General features: G+C 44.7%; 1 protein-coding gene across 1 annotated transcript in view; it reads left to right on the forward strand.

Moving 5' to 3' along the window:
• The first annotated feature begins 1,100 nt into the window (after nucleotides 1–1,100).
• LOC106636987 (dipeptidyl peptidase 4 omega) overlaps nucleotides 1,101–17,771 on the forward strand; it is a 211,792-nt gene continuing 195,121 nt past the window's right edge. Inside the window, exon 1 of the mRNA XM_089592866.1 lies at nucleotides 1,101–1,114. The gene's annotated coding sequence lies outside the window, so the exon portion shown is untranslated. The remainder of the gene's footprint in view (nucleotides 1,115–17,771) is intronic.

Raw genomic sequence — 17,771 nt, forward strand, 5'->3', positions numbered from 1 at the left:
CTGTTTCCGATGATTATTACAAAACAAACCCACACGACATTGAACACGTACCTCTCGGATAACAAACATGACGCAAAAAGTAATGGAAAAAAAAAATCCAGCAATTTTCCCCGTCAACTTCCTGCCCTCTAGCCGCGCTTTTTCTCCTCTACCCACGTTGTCGCTGTCGCAACCTCGAAAACATCCTGTACTCTCCCACCGAGCGGGTAATTAGCGACACGAGTCCTCTCCTCCGCACGCGCATCTATTTTCTATAAAAATAAGTTTCCATTAACGAAGCTCCCCTCGCTTGTACGCGCATTTGCTCGATCCCATGTGCTTCTTCGCCGCGTGTACTCAAACCCGCGCACAATAACATGTAGTAACTATCAGGACACTCGAGTAAACAACAGCTGTAACAATAGCGGTAGCGTATACGCGCGTGGGTGCGTATTGTGTTCTACTCCTCCGCGGCTCTATAATCCCCCTTCCACGAGCTTTCGTATTTATACAGCTAAACCGGTACATTGCACCCAAGTGGGCGATTATGCTCCTCCACTCCCTCCTTGCACCAAAAATGCTCCAATGATTGTGTGTAACCACAAACATTAATGATAGAACAGGTCGACGTACGCGCGTGGTAAGTCGAGGTTTCAACGATAAAAGAAGCCCCGGCCCCCACCTGCCTTCGATCCCTCGGACCGTACGTACATGCATGTATACTTACATGTAAATACTGGAACATGGGTGAATAAGAAGCTTTATTCGAATAGGTATACGCAAAGACACGCGATGCGAGCGAGCGAGGAAAGACGGACGACTGCATCGATCGGTGCGGTTTGAGAGGTATAGTGCTGAGGGCGTTCCATATGGTGATATGGCAGTTGAAGGTGCTGCTGCGTCCGATCGGTACGCGCGACTGCTGCTCCAGACGAGGAGAAACGTCGAGTTGGGGCGCAAGGAGAGCGGTGCCGAGGACACCGACGAAGACAATGGACAGGAGGAGGAGGAGGAGGAGGAGGATGACGAGCAGCAGGAGCTTGACACTTTGCTTGGCTCCCTGATCAATGGGAAACGACATGATAAGCGGTACGCGCGTCGCGGCAGAGTGACGCCGATTATGGCACGGCGAAAGGTAAGATCGCGTCTATCGACAATGTGATATGGTGTTTTACCTGAGATGTCTTCTTCTTTTTTTCTTCTTTTTTTGTATTTGGCATCAAATACAACTGTGGGACGTTTTCAACAGTTTCACTGAGAATTTATTCGGGCGTGTAAAAAACAACGTCGAAAGGATATCTTCAAAATCAGTAGTAGTTTTGTCATTATTTTTTATCAACTTCTCGAGCTTACATTACATGCGAATTTGAGATTATTTCTTTTTTTTACGATAGGTCGTAGTTTCGAAATGACGTACAGAGACAATAGGTTAAATATATCTATGAACATTACTCTCTTCGAAATTTTGACTTATTGGAAATTAGTCACTTGTGACAAATTGTACTTACAAAAATAATGATTTAGATCTTATTTAGTTGTTAACTGAAGACCTCTGAACTTTTTTCAATTTGGAAATTTAATTTTTCTTACAAAAGACATCCATCCCCTAAAATTCAGATAAAATTTTTTTTTAAATTCATTCACTTGTTATGTATATTTTTAATAAATGATTATTATTATTTATCTGAAGTTACAGTTAAGAGACGTTAAATATTCCTGCATTGTTAATATTATTTTACATTTTTAATTTAATTTTTAACAATAGTAATAATATGAATATAATATACAGATATGTGGATGTTCAAGTGTTGAAAAATCAGTTGTGTAGTTAGGTTTTTACTGCGTTTAAAAGATTTTTCAAAGTATTACTTTATGAACTCGTGGCTGAAAGCTGAATAAGTAACTCGTAACCACGAACCATTTAAAAAAAAAAAAAAAAAAAAAAAAAAAAAAAAACTTATAGTCTACGCGAGCTGTGCATACATCTCCTTATAACTTATTTTATTAACTTATTCATCGAGTAAAGTATGGGTTTGAAGCTTGTTGCCTTACATTACGTATTAAACCCAGTACCGCTGGATCTCGAGTAAATATTCTACTACGTTTGAACAATTTTCTTTTAATTTTTAGTTTTGTGGGAATAGTCTGCGCAAGTACTGTAAAGCTGCATCCAAGTGGCGTTAAATTTATCATTAGCAAGTGAAAAAAATTATTGTGTAGCGTTCATATATTATTGTAACGAGCGATACGACACGTGTTGTATCGGTTGCACAAAAGTAATCGAGAATATAATAAGAATCAAATGACGGTTTGGATTTAATTAAAAATCAACCAAACAGTTCAATTGCTTTACATTCATCAAGTTAAATGAACAGCACATTTTTTAATGCTACGTAAGTGTGAAAATCTTCCAGTAACATTATATGACGAGTACACAGCTCAAACGAAAACAATGGGCATGAAGTTTCAAAGGGATGAAATTTTGACTCGTGATTGATACACGATTCCACGCCGAAAGCTTGAATTTTGAAGTGCATCGAGTTACTCGGTTGGAAATTGGAAAATGGGCGGCTCTTTTTGAATTGCTCGAGAGAAGAGCACTTTGGATGTGTATGTGTGTTTTCGTACGAACGGAAGAGCATTTTATTGAAAATCCCTCGCACAGGAGAATAATCACAAAAAACAACGTACTCTCTCTTGACAACTGTTTTTCCAACGACGCGCCTTCGCTCGAGTTTTCGTGGCGCGACAGCGCTTCAACAAAAATATCGAATTTTATTGGAAGTATGAAAAGTACACCTCTAGGATCTTTATTAGATTTTTTTTTGGGAAGCACGAAAGCGAATAGAATTTCGACGGAGGAGTTTTAAAAGGACAGGCGCACAGGTATATACAGCAATGGAAAGCCGAAGCAAAAATATATAGAGGGAGCAAGAGAGATGCACGATTTTTGCTCAGGTTTCAAATCGATTGCTCTTTCTCGTACTGTACAACAGCAATCGCTATTTTATCGTCTATGCTCTTCGAACAGACAATAACACGTTTTATCTTGCGCATGTGTTTGTAAGCAATCCAAAGTCTATGGAATTTTCAATGTTTTTTTATTTTTATTATTCGTTTTCCAAGTAGAAGATATGATAGTTATATACTCAAGGTGGCTCTACAGGTATACCCTCGAAACCACGGAGAGAGAAAAAATTCATCGAAAAATCTTTTTGGAAGTTGCAACCGTGCCATGGCATACTTTGACTCAGATATCGTTTTTTGTATTTGCCTGAGCCGTGAATAATGACTTACTCATAAAAAAAGCTTAAAATTTATCCAATGATAAAAGAAATTAAACAAAAAATCAAAACATTTATTTTTTCATATTTTTGTTCAAATACGACAATGCATCGGACTGCAACTTCAACAATAATGTTTGCACAATATTATACGGTAAAAATCAAACAAATGTGTTTCCAGCATCGCACACTTTACTGTGTTTGGTTTCCTTTTCATATCTCAAGATAAAATACATCGCTAAACTTATAACGCATAAAAAAAAACTAAGACATATTTAAACACGAAAAAAACACAACAAAAAAATATACACGCTACATTAAAAAACTGCCACACAACTTTTTCAAAATAGTGCATGTACACAGTGAAATAGTAAATTTTACACAATTTAAATTAGTTGGTAAACTTATTGTTGGTACCACTCGAAGTAGTAGATGTGTATGGGTTGTATACAATTATCTTCACTTGGATCAAGATAGTTCGTTGGATTACTGATAAATGTTTAGAATTAAAATTTATATCGACCGGGTGGGAACGAATGACCTCAATTTTTCACTATTCCGCCAATGAAAATGTTGCTAACTTGTGAAAAAAAAAAATGAAAATTTTAAGTTCAGCCAATGGAGATGAACAAGAGGCGGAATAATAGGTGATGCAGGGATCATCAACGCAAAGGGAAGGAGCAAGACTTGGGGGGGGGGGGAAGAAAGGGTTTGGTCTCCCACGGCGGAGACAATAAGTCTCTTGTTAGCTCATGCCTCCAAATTCCGTTTTACTTAGGTTCAATTTATCGTTCGCGAAATCGAACGATTTACGCGAGCAGCATGAAAGCTCAGGGCGCGCACAGGTGTGCTTTCTCCCGCTACCTGCGCACAACACCTCGAACCAAGTAAGAGCTACGAGGCAGCCTGGCATAAATACTTGATGAAAAAGCCCAAGTTATCCAGCGCAGCCACTCGGGGCGGGGGGGGGGGGGTTGAATTAGGGCCTCCCTCGCGATAAATTTGCATTTAGCCCCCGAACTTATGGCGCGCCTATAAAGAAATTTGGTCCACGTAAATAAAGGTTACACCTACGAAGTACGAGCCGGCAACTTGCCCTCAACCCCTCCGGAGTGTGCGCTGCTCTCAACCGAACCGCAAAGCTCAACGTTAAGCACGTAAGGCGCGTGCACAAGGCGTTTTAGAGGAGCTCCAACGCGAGGCCAACTTTCGAGTGCACGAGCTCACTTTTTCGAGCTCCCAGGAACTTTCGTCCCTCCCCCCCCTACCTAAGTTCCCGCTTACATTTATTACATTGTATACAAGTTGACATGGCTTGTGTCTGTATAACGAGACGAAGAACCCAAAGCCCCAATGAACACCGAGAGGTACGTGCGATCAAACGAGCGTCGAGAAATGGTAGTCGCTCGATGAAAATTTTCGCACCGGATGAGGAAAAACGAGTTCCCGGCTTTCCGTACTACTTTCGGGAACAATTCAGAGGGAAGGGGGGGGGGAAGAAAGACATTCTCGCAAAGTCAGGAGGAGCAAAGAGCGGCCAGACTTTTCGTGCGCGCATCGTTAGACTAACAAGATGTATACGCGCGCCCTTCCTCATACCTTTTGCTCGCGAAGCAGTTTTGTTTCTCCCCTCGCGTCTGTATGCATAGCAAATAAAAATACAAGCACGAGATTATTAGACCCTCGGGCCATGAGATATACATATGTATACCCTTACACTTTGTTCGGTATACTTGGGATGGTTTATCGAGTCCTTGCCACACACGGCGTCACATCTCTGTCCGCGTGTTTCGAAATTCATTAAACTTTGTAGCCCTTACGAGCGTATGTTCTTGCCTCACTTTGTTCATCGGCAAAACTCGATGACCCAACGAGGGACTGTCGTACTTTCACGGCGATCGCGTGTTGTTTTAATTTATCACATCCGCGTACGCGCGTGCCAAGGAACGAGAGAAACATTGATCCGTGTTCTCGTTAAAAGCGAGAAAGTTTTTGCTCCCTCGCCTCCTTCCTTGGTCCTTTCACTGGGGGATATGTATTTTATGGGCACGTCGATGGCTCCCCTACCATTTTCTTCAGGGGGAAAGGAAAATGGTATTGTTAGTGTAGCGACAAAACTACCCCTCGCGCTCGACTACCCTCCCGATGTCGCGCATACCGATACACGCACACACCACATGTATACGTTTGGAGGGAAGCGCTGGCCCGGGCTTTGGCATTTCTCTCACATCTATGAAACTTTGGGAGAAAAGTTGTCCATCTCCACCCCGATCCCCCCCCCTCTGTACATCGAAAGAAAGTTGGAGAGTAATTTCTCGACCTACTTCAAATTCAATATAGCAAAAAAAGTTGCTCTCCCTCTGATCTATACTGATCTGTGTAAGAGGGGGGGGGGGCAGCCGTACCCCCAAAAGTTACGCCGAGCACGAAAAATCAGTTAGCTCCCTGTGTTATCTACACGTATAAAACGCGAGTTGGCACGTTTCTTTTTTTTCCCATCTTCGGCCCCACTGCTTGAACTTGTTGAATCCTTTACTTTGGAAAATAATGGGAGAATTTTTCCTCCCATCCTCGATATAAAGCATGTTAACCTTGATTAGACGTATGGTGTATCGAACGGCTCACTTGATTGAAAACGCCATTCAAACGAGTAACCGTGTCACACTCTTTACCGGTTGCAACAGAGAGATTCGTGAATTGCTAATTTGCACGGGAGGAACACCGATAATCATCGAAACATAATTAACCAAAAAAAAGTTGAGCTGATAAACAAAGTGCAGGACGACGACAAAGACACGGCCGGTTTCTCGGAAAGGCGTGATTTACACGAGGTCAAGCTCGTAAACTCGAGAGCGCAACGAGCGATGAAAAAAAAAAAAAAAAAAAAAAAAAAGGTGGGCCGGGTAGCGACGACACCCGGTATAATTGACCGTAAGGATCTCCAGCCCAAGGGGATGGCGGAGCATTATACGCCGAGATTAATAATGGCTCCCTCCCAGGATTCGTTAACACTTTTAATTTCCCAGCCGAGAGAGAGAGAGAGACTAACGACGAATCTCGAGGCGGTGGCTCCTTAGCCAAGGGGTTAAATTGAAATTTTTATGAGCCCCCACCCCCTCCTTAATCCGCGGCGACGACGCCGCGTACCCTTTCGCGGGCAGGAGAAAGTTAACCCACCCCCAAACTTTTCCGGTTATACGCGCTCGCTTCGTCGTTACAAAGTTTTGCCCCCTATCCTATATCCACTTTGCCATAATGCGTAATAAACATTTTTGTAATTAATAACTCGATAAATATATATGCCGCACCAGGTGTATAATGGACTCAAGAGTGGCTGTGGGTGTCGCTTTCTACGCGCCGCTGTTATTAGTGAATGAAGATTTTGCCGAAGGGATTAACTTTTGAGGGATGATCCGTCACCGCCTGTGGACGATCATAAGTATAAAACCGAGGTCGTAGCGATTTTGATAATCATATATATATATATAAATGTATGTATAAGAGTGATGATAATTATCAGCGTTAATATACGAGGAGGTATGTATATGTAAGGTGATGGGCGAGTGTATACGCGGGTGGCACCCGGTAATTGACTTTTGATTGATGGTGATCCACACGGTTTAACCAAGTCTTGGAACTTTGACATAATTCTCTCTTTTTCTCTTTGTACCATCACTTGTTACTTTCTCTCGCTCAACTCCCTCTGAGCTCATCCCTTAACTTTTCGAAACTCTTTTCCCGACTACGGGCACTCGAAGGGTTTCCAAATTAACCGCCAACATCCGATATTCGATTATGTACAAGTATGTGTACGACAGCCACTCGTTGTCGAAAACCAAATGGGCAAGGCGTGAGCAAGGGTTAAAATACAATACTTCGAGGGTGGAGGATCGAAATTGTAAAAACTAGTTACCCCTTTTTTAATTGAATAACGTGGACTATAACTCACGTCGCAGCATCAAGCGGCTCCTTGAGGGCTTGCCGAGGGTGGACTCTATGGTCTGTGGGTGCTTGGTAACGGTGTTGGGTCAACGTTAGGTGATGTATTGCGCCTGCACAGCAGCTCCTTCAACCGATTATCTATAGTTGGCCATCTTCCTTGTTGTAGTGGCTTGCGCATTGTCTTGGACGGGTCGAGCCATATCCTGTGCACTTACTCTTGCACATACGGGTGATTAATATTCAATCGGGTGGTCTTGCGCCCTGCTCGAACGATTTATAATGGATTTTATGACTTTGCTCGATGGCTCGAGGGATGATTGGGTCAAGTGGAAAAGACATCCAGCCAAATTGGAGATCCGTAAGATCCGATCATCGGGGAGGGGCCATCCGATTGATGGGCTTAGAAAAACAATTTGCATGAACCAGTACCTATTTGGTCCATGAAACGACTCAGGAAGTAAGGCACGAAGCATCGTGAAAACCCTACGACTGTACCATAATTTTCAACCACCAGTTGTAAACCTTACGCATGCTTATGTATATATATATATTATGCGTGCACTCCAGCGAGAGGGGTAGGAGGGCCCTTCGCAGCCAATCCGCAACATCCTCCGGGGCGAGTCGGTATCGTGAAATCGTCCGCGAATGAAAAATGCAATATCGATCGTAATCCGGGGGCAGCACGCAAATCGCGTCGTACAGCGCGGGCCGAGAGTAAAAACGTTACTTTAGATAGCGCGTATTTTCCGGACCAGATAAAATCCACGACGCGCACGGCTGCGTATGCAGCAGGGTGAGAGAAAAGATCGGAGGGTCTGCACGGTTCTTCCCTCCTTCCCCGGGGCACCGTTAGCCCCCCATCAGCTGCCAGTTGCAGAGTCCATGAAAATGCCAGGTGCACTGAATTATTATGGCACACGCCAACGACGCATCCCTACGGAGGATTATGAAAAAAAAGGGACTCGGTGTGCGTATGCAGAGAGTACACTTATACTCTCGGGGCATAACGTGCAAGACGTTGGTGCGCGGCGCGATGCTTACGGAAAATGTGAAAAAAACACGGGTCTATTAGCGGGAAATAAGCTTTTCGCGATACTCACCGGTGGAGGGCGCGATCAAAGTGCGGAGGCCGTCTCGCTTCGCGCCGACGTTTTGATCGATCTCCATACGGCTTCGTTTGCAAGCCCGGCTTTTTTTCCCGCTGGCTCCGTATAATTTACCCTGTAAGCGCTCTTGGCGTCTCTCCCCATGGGGCGAAACTTTCCCGTCTCTACCTCCCGACTTTTCGACTTTGACGAATCAATCTCACCCCCCTCCTTTTGTGTGCGCGATACTGCGCCGAACCACCCCCCGCGAGGAACACGTCTCAGGTTGGCGACGAGTAAATTTGTTTCGCCGGAAATTCAATCCAAGTTTTTGGTGCTTGCTTCTCCGTGCTCGGCCACGGGAACAGTCATTGTATGAAATATACGCCATGAGATCCCGGGCCTGTTTTTTCGGCGCTGGAGGCTTCTGAATCGACGCACTGCGCTTTTTGTTTGCTCGCGAGTACGTATACAATACACGGGCGCGAGTATTATCTCCTGTTTCAAATTGTTTCTCCGATTGACGTGGGTTTACTCTTACTTTTTTTTTTCTCCATCGCTATATTCTCGCGCCCATTTTCACCTGCGCTCGCGGACAAATTTTCCGTTGCTCTCGATAATTCGATCCTTCATTTCGAGCTGCCCGCACGCAATGATACGATCCAAAGTAATTTTTATCAACTTTTCTTCTTTCCACCCCGATTTTCAATTAAAACGTTTAATTACTTACGATTTTATAGTTTTCATTCGAAATTGACACTTTGCGCAAAAGTAATTTCGAAAAATAACCACTCGTTGATTAATTTTTTAACTTTAAGGGGGTAGATAAATTTTACCGGCAGAAAGAAGAAACAAACCGCGCCTGTTACCTAGTTAAATTAACATGCCCCGCAACTTTCGAAAACGCTCGCACAAACCGTTCGGCGTGAGCGAGTTGTCATTAATTTTGACGCCAGACTGTACACGCGTTGTTGAACGACGAAAGAGAGGACGCGCCGCTAAATCCCGGGTTGGTGTCAAGCTTTACACGACTCCTGTAAATATAATTGTGCCCTCAACGAATTCGCCCTTTGCCGACTCGAGTTTGCCTATAAATGTGCTTCGGAGGTGGGGCTACCCATCATCGTCTCCAGCGTCAGCGTAATCACACCGCACCTAAAATAATTAACGTGTAAATTTGACAAATCTCCACGCGTGCAACATTTAAATCAAAATGCCACGAAATTCACGTGATTCAATACCCAAGCAAATCTCCCGCTGTTTTATCACAATGAAACTCGCACGCCAACGCCAGCCTACTTTTGGGCCGTATAATTTCACCCGCTCGATCAAAAGAGTTAATCACACCGATCTCATATTTGCCATCTCCTCGCGGCTCAATTATCGCGTTTCAGCGTTTATATACATCGAACAATTAATTCAATATCCGCGTCCTCGTCGCATTACCGGTCCCTGTAATTTTGCCCAAAGCAAACGGCAATTGATCCAAATAAACGTCCCACCACCCGATTTTTTCACCCCACTCCCCCACCCACCCACCTCTTTCTTCTCGTGCAGTCACAGTCTATAATTCAACGCGAAATTAGAGAAGCACGCGCTCACCAGGTGTATGGGACAACAATTTCCTCGTTTGCGCTCGTGGACTGAAATTTCCCTCGCGCTAATAGCATCGTTGGTGACCGCAGTTCCGTGTGTACTTTGTATATTGGACAGAGTTCCCCAGCCTCTGGGATACGCCGTATCGTGACGGACACCCGCGAATGACTCGAACCTGATTGCAAAATCACGCAAATAATGGTGTAAGTGCTGGTACAGGCATTATATGAGCCGTGCCCCGCGTCGGCACAATGGAGCGCGCGTGTATAGTGTATTGATAGCGCGAGGATGTATCATAAGCGCGCCATATGTAGGCCGAGAGTATGTAGGGGGGGGGTTTGTGTCCGGGGGACCGGCGCATATCTCGGGTGTACGGCAGCGGGTATTGTGCCAGCAGCAGCGAAATCCAAGGCTCGCGTAATGTGCCGACGCGCCGAGAATGCGAACGGGCGAGCTCCACTGACTTTTCGTCCGCTGTGCCTATATTATATACTCGTGTATGGGTATAGCGCGAGGTGCCATGCTTATGGGGGATGATTTAGCTGGTGGTGCAGAGCATGCTCGTCCTAATGCATCTGCACTGTTGTATAGGGCTCGAATTGAATTTCTGGCCAACGACGGGACGACTCGAGTTTGCGAACCATGTACATTTGTCTGTGCGTTACTCCATGGTAATGGAATAAAGGATGTTGAGAGATTTTTTTTTTTTTTTTTTGTTGTGTTTTGTACTGTTTTGTCAAATTTTTTGAAGAAATGAGCCCATTTTGCAACATCTGTGTACATTCTACAGAATTTAAATAAAATAATTCCAGTTTATCCGAAATGCCATTCCAAGGTTTTTCTATCCATCCATTCATCCATAAAATAAGCCTACGAGTGAGAGTAGTAGAAAGAACCCGTATTTGGTCAGACGCGCAAGTAGAAACAGCCCGAAAAGAGCAGACGGTTAGCCTGTCGGGACAGTAATTTTATTCTCACGGGTGGAAACGAAAACAAGAAGAAGGAGGACGACAATATAAATCAATCAGTTGATTTTTTTTTTCTCACTTATTGTCGAGACGCATGGGATACAAAAGTTGCGAAAAGTGTCTCATGTGTAGGTACGTGTACGAGCGCGTGAAATATCGCGAATATAGAGATTCTTTCACGAAAAGGGGATTTATCAACACCAGCGAGCGCGCACGTGCGTTTTCTTCCACCCCCCCTCCCTCCCTCCCCTTTGTTTGCGGACAAAGAATGAAACGTGCGAGTATGCACTACGCGCAGTTGAGGGAAATTTAATGCGGCGCAGCATTGTGCGAGTAAACTTTATTGTACCGGTGTTATTTCGAGAGAGTTAATCTTTTCGTAGTTGATAAATTAGAGAATTAGGCGCAATTGTTTTCGGCAAAAATTACAATATACAATCAATGCGCGTGCAGCGCAACATGTAACGATGTAAATTGTAAATGTGTACATCCCTCGTTCTGAGATGGTTTCGGTTATAGGCATGTAAATTTCACGAGGTGAACGAAGCTCGGACACAAAAAACATTAGACTATACGGCATCATGACAATGGCCATTATTAGATTCAAGTGATACTATACGCACATCGATTCCACCTTCCTCTCCGTCACACCTTCACGGGTGCAGCCTTCAGAGTGTTGCGAGAATATCCTGTCTCGCTGTTGCATCTGCTTCCCTCCAGTTGAATTTTTTTCCTCTTCTACGCACGAGCTGCACAGTGAAACATGAAAATAGCTGACCTCATACACCTTTCTCATCCATGGAGGTTCGGTTGAAAAGGAAGAGGAAGCACTAAAAAGCGACCCATACAATCGTTTCTCTGATCGAATATTGTGGGAGCGAAAATTCGCTATCGAGAGGTGATTTTGCTCGACGAGTCTCGCGCAGCGCTGTTGTTGCTATTGTTGTTGTTGTTGTTGTTTAACTCGTGAAATCAATGACAGAGCCATTGGTGAAAGTTTCCGATGAAACATATGCAAGAGAGAGTCTCTCGGCGAATAAAGGCGGGATTAAATTTTGGAGAGCACACATTCGCGTTGGTGGAAATGGATGGATGATCCCAAAGTCAGATATGCACGTAAATTCATGAAAGTTTATTCGTTGAACCGGCTCTACTTTTAATCTCTTCCGCAGCAATTACATGTACATGCATGTTTCGGAGCACACAACGAAAGTTGAAAATGAAGATTTTAAATGAATTAAAAATTCCCGTTGCTATGGTATAGCCATCATGTGTATTTTATTCATAGTCACGAAAGCCAAGTTGACCCTCCCACCTGAATTGGACCGCACATGTGCTGGATACCTCTTCGAGCGTTTTCTTGTCGTATAATTAAATGTTTACAATATTTCTGTGAAACTTCATTCATGGCATGGATCGACATGTTTATGCGGGTGTAATAACTCCTTCGAGTACAACCCTTGATTGGGTAACGATTTTTGGTTGGAACAAATTTGTGTTGGATGTAGATGGGTCGGCCCAACTTTTCCGGAACAGCCCGCGCAAGTCCACGCAAAGTACCAACGGGCTGGTCGAATTTGGCCATCGGCGAAGCGCAGCCGAAGCCAGGGAAAATCGTGCACGAGGTTGAAAACAACAACACTAAGTATCCTCCCTCCCGAAAACGCCGGCCGCACAAAGGGGCCAGCTTCCACTTGCGTGATACCGTGTACGCGGTGCGCCTGTAATCTCTCGGAAACATGCAAATGTCAGGCTCTCGATGGGCTCTACCCCGAGCACTTACTTTTTGCCGCTTACTTCCCCCCAACCCCCACGTACCCGGTATCTGGAAGCTTCTCCATGAATGTGCAATTTCCGGTCATGATGTTTGTTCCCGCGTAAAAGCTTAGGGTTTTTCTTTTTCCAAGGAAGAATGACAAAACAACAAGTTTGAAAAGCCGCATGACTCAACATTCAACATTTTGAAACTATGTCGGTGCGTATATATGCAAAATAAATTCTCCAACGTGTACAGCGATTCAAGAAAATTTGTCCGTCAACTTTTTTCGTGATTTTTCATAGCTCTTCTTGGCACATGTGTCGTAGTTATAGTCGGCGGCTGTGTTTCGATCGTGTGCGACATTTGGCACTTTGTTGCCGTATACCCGTGGAAGGCCCGTAAGGGAGATAACGAAATGCCATTTGGCGCTACAGTGTCCGGAAACCGGGGAGTATCGGCGATTGCACGTGTCCCTTTGGTGCAGCGGATGTAGGTGCGGGGTTGGCGGGGGGGGGGGTCAGAGGGTAGAACGTGATGCGCGTTTCGGCTGTGCCGACAAACAAGGTGTAGTGGAAATTTATGCGCCCACTGTCAGCCGTCGAGAGCCAAGTCTTACTGCTATACGTGCCCCTCGAGTGAACACTATGCGCATGCACTGATGCGACAAGGTTTCCTTTTACATCTGGTTTCATTGCTCCTTCTGATCGTCTCGAATGTGCCGTAATTGGGGAGAAAAATCACGCAACTGCGTGCTACTTTCCGTTATTGTATTTTTTAAGTAATACATATCAAAAGTTTTCCAGATGCGTATGATTGTAAGCTCGACAGAGCTTTGAAATCGAACGTGACTCGGTTCAATGTGTACATTTCTCTCGTTGGATTATTTTGATTACATAAAATATCAATGCAAATACTCTCAAAAGCTTTTGCTATGTAAATACGTACACTCATCTACAAAAGCAAAAGTTACTTAAATCTTGCTAAGGGCTATTCGTAAATCGATGGTTGTACAATATAAAAAAAAATTTTTACATAGCATATTTCATTTAACAGCTGGAAGTACGTTGAAGCCCGTGAAATTTCGTAAACGATTTCTCACGCGTTAGCAGCAAAAATAAAACGTGAATATAATGCTTGAGTTTATTGCCTTTGATTTTTCATGATAATTAATCTTTGATCCGTAAATGTACGGTAATTCCGGATCCACTCGACCGATTTCGAAAGCTCACCACGCATTGTTGTAGTTATGGAAACGAGTTACGTAATGAGGGTCGAGCTCGTACGGCAAGTGTGAAATACCATTTGGATTATTGGTATGAAATTTCCGGCGATGTAGTGCCATTGTAGAAATTTGCAGGTATTTTCAGTTCATCCCACGTCGGAATGTTACCCAAATTTGTTTTATCCTCCCTCCACTGCATCACGTACAATATATAAATTAATAAACCTCGAAACTCGATGGTAGAGTAGAAAATCCCTGACTGAGAAAAAGTCGTTTGTATGAAAAACAAAAAAAGATAAGAACCGCAAGCTCGACAAGGTCCATACAGCGTCCCTCGGATGACGATAAATAATCAAAAAAGCTCTTTTCCGGGGCACGTCGTCTTTGGCGTCCCGAGCGTTCCCGATCCAAAGTGACGGGCCACACGCGGCATCTCACGGGCCAAAGTAAAATCTTCACGTAGGAAAAGCACCTCTATTATTCACGCTTTCCATCACCGGGGAACGAGCAGCTCCTCAACAACCGCCGGGAAGAAAAGCTCGAGTGAGCCGCGGTGAAAGCTCATTTTCTCCCCGACGCGCGCCCCAAGGAAAAAGAGAGCCGCGAAAGCTTAATGACAGCAATACCAGCTGGGGTGCAAGCTCTGATAGAAATCCGGCTTTTATTTACAGCTCCGGGGCCAAAAAGTACAGGGCACCGCGATCGCGAGAGAGAGATATCGCACCCACACGTGTGTTGGGTGAGGTCGAACGTACGGAGTGACGGAGGATCGAGAAACCCAGGCGTCGATTATTAATATTCAGTGGAGGGGGACGGGGATAGGTAATTCAAATTTATGGGACTGCGCCAATAGGTGCTGCCTCTGCCGTTGCTCTACGTATACCCCCCCCCCCCCACCCCCACCCCTACTGTCACGGCTCTGGTGAATTATTGCTTGCTGCAGCTTCCACTAGCTGGACACCCACCCACCCCCTCTGTGTGTGCACGTATGGGCATGCCACGCGTTATTACGGTGACCACTACCACGCGTGCGAGCTTTTCCTTAGGCAGCCTCTCTTCCGTTCGGAGCTTTTTCTCTACTTTTTGAAAGGGAGGGCGGAATTCACGGAGCAGCTGCGCAATTGACTACCGATCGCTGAGTTGTCCTATCCGCGGTTTGATCTATTTCTCTCTGTGTGTGTGTGTGTGCACGAGGGGGTTGGGGGTGGGGGACGAAAGTTGCTTTGCTCACGTTTTACGGGAAAAGAGTTCGCGAGTCTTTTTTTTTTTTTTTCGCGTGGCCGTGTCGTGGCGCGCCATTCGTGAATAGGCCGTAATACGCCGTGAAATTTCGAAATATCATACGCCGGGCCAATTCGGCTGCCATGTATACACATATATAACTCTCGTGCCTGACTTTTTCGCTATTTGTGCGTTTCGTGCTGTGATGTGTTTCGTGCATGTACGACGCGCGGGCAAATATTTTCGTATGCACCTCCACGAGTTGGGTGTTTTTTTTTTTTATATATAGGGGCAAGTAGGTCACGGAGCAGCGAATAGAACGGGCGAACTGGAGGGGGGAAAAACAACGTTTGAGATACGCTCGCGGACGAATTTTAAATTTTAAATATGCGCTCATTACGGGAAAACAATGCGCCTTGCACTACCTCCGATAAAATTATTTATTTTTCACCCCCCCCCCGTCGTCCTCCCGCCCTTTCCCGTCCTTTATCCTGAATGTATACGCGTACCAGCTTTGCTACGAGATTTCGCCTCGAGAGCTTTTGTACGTCCCGACACTAGGAGAGATTTATCCCCCTTTTTTTCACAACTGTTTTGGGCAATAGTGTTTTTTGGATAATTTAAGCCCCGGGTCTGGAAGTACCTTTTCGAAAATCTTGAACCATTTTTAAACAATAGTCGATTTATATACCTACTTCGGCTCTTGGTAGGTGCATGTATCACGAGTTCTCTCGAAGCCTCGATCGGATTTTGTAATTTGTTTTCATTACACGGGTTCATACACGAGGAGAGTGCAAATGCAGAGCAGGAGAGGGTGGGGGGGCTTATAAAGGCATACGATAAACACCATTATAACGCGGTACTCGATTCACATTGGTTGCCCGATCATAAATCCAAAACATGCAAATGTACCGATAAACGAGATCTACCTATATGTATACGTTTATTTGGAAGCAACGCAGCTGTTTAGCATACGTAGAAAGTTCAGTTTAATATTCGAAATAACCAAATTCGCTGAACCCCCGATTCCCTTTAATATTTGCATTTGATCGTGATGATTTCTCTCGATGGTTGAGACAAAAAGGAGACTGTGGCACGAGCTTCTTACCACCTGCAATTGCAACATATCAGTGTAAGGAGCTACCAAAAAGGTCGAGTCGTGGGAAAAAAAAGGCACGAAAGCGCGTATATGAACGTCCATCATTGACTGCGTCCGAGGCGAGAGGGAAGCCTCGGTGAAACGAGTACCACCTTCATACCCTCTCCTCTTTCTCTCTCAACCCCATAGAGAAAAAGATCCTATGGAGCGTAATAATACAGTGGTGCCTCATTAAAAATAATGAGATGCGGAAGTACGGCAAATGACCGGGTACAACGCGCGGGGGTGGTTCCGTATAAAGGGTGCGCGCTAGGGCTTACCCGGCTGCAGCTGATAACTGATGACTCCTGGAAAGTAGCGACTTGCGCGGCTGAAACATCATCATCATCATCATTTTCCAACCATCGAGAAGCTCTCGAGTTGCCAACGTACGGGGGAGCGCTCGCCGCGGATACACGTACCATACCCTGTCTGCGGGTTCGGCAGACGCGGCAAGACGAGGCCGCCAATAGACTGTGCCACCGCATTTGCTCTCGGCGCAGTTGTATACGGCACAGCGAGGTGTATAATACACAGACGCCCCCCCCCCCGCCCTCTTGTTCCTTTAGGTGCCGATGCGACACGATTCTCGCAACCACGAACTTATGCTCGGGCCATAGTGGCAGCAGTGTTTCCGATATCTCACGTGTATATACCCTCCCTCTCTATTTCCACTCGCACGGGTGGATGTGTGTATGTATATGCGGTACTTCCCAACAGACCACAAAGCACGTCTCGAGCTCCTTGTACCTAAAAGCATCGTGTCTCTCCTGCTCTGTTAGGATTCTATGTGGTTGGCAATAGGGGGGGTGGAGGGAAAGAGGAAAAGAACATATTTATACCTAAGGGACGTCATGCACGTCCCTTTGCTGTCTTCACAGCTCTATGTGTATTTTTGTTTCGATTTCTATTATCCTTTGACAAGGTCCTCGTGACACTTTTCATACGTGTGCCTCATCTTTTTTCTTTTTTTTTTTTTTTTTTTTCTCCTTTTTTCAAGGGATACCGGCGATTTATTTTTCATCGGTCTGTCACGTACGTGTTTTTTCTCGTTTTTCTCCCCTCGTGGTGTTTACAACCTTGGAGTTTTTAGCGTATGGGTGCAGTAGTACACAGCGACGAGGTCACTGAAATGATGATCCTGGAGAGGTGCGAATCATCCATCAGAGCAGTAGCTACCACATCAGAGGAAGCATAAGTATACACATGCTATGGTAGCGAAACAGGAAATAACTAGGCAGCTCCTTAAATAACATGTCAATTTAATGTAATACACCTGTATATACATAATATTCATACTACATAATATACATATATAATGTAGTTAGATTTACACGTAATTACAGTTTCTCAAAAATGCAAGAGAATACGATGCAATGCGCACAGAGTTTGGAGTATCGTTACAACAATTGTGTTCATTAAATTCACTTAGAATTGACTTAATACTCAACAAAGATAATCAAGTTGGTACGAAAGGGTAGTAACCATCGAAGGTATACTTGTACGCTTCGACTCGCTCAAAGACCGGCGCTTGTATCATTTACAAGACGGTACTTACGGAGCCTCGAGAAAGCACC

This window comes from Copidosoma floridanum, unplaced genomic scaffold, assembly GCF_036245765.1.
Source record: "Copidosoma floridanum isolate Cflo_tuat_1 unplaced genomic scaffold, Cflo_Japanese_pri ptg000019l, whole genome shotgun sequence".
Classification (NCBI taxonomy): Eukaryota; Metazoa; Arthropoda; class Insecta; order Hymenoptera; family Encyrtidae; genus Copidosoma; species Copidosoma floridanum.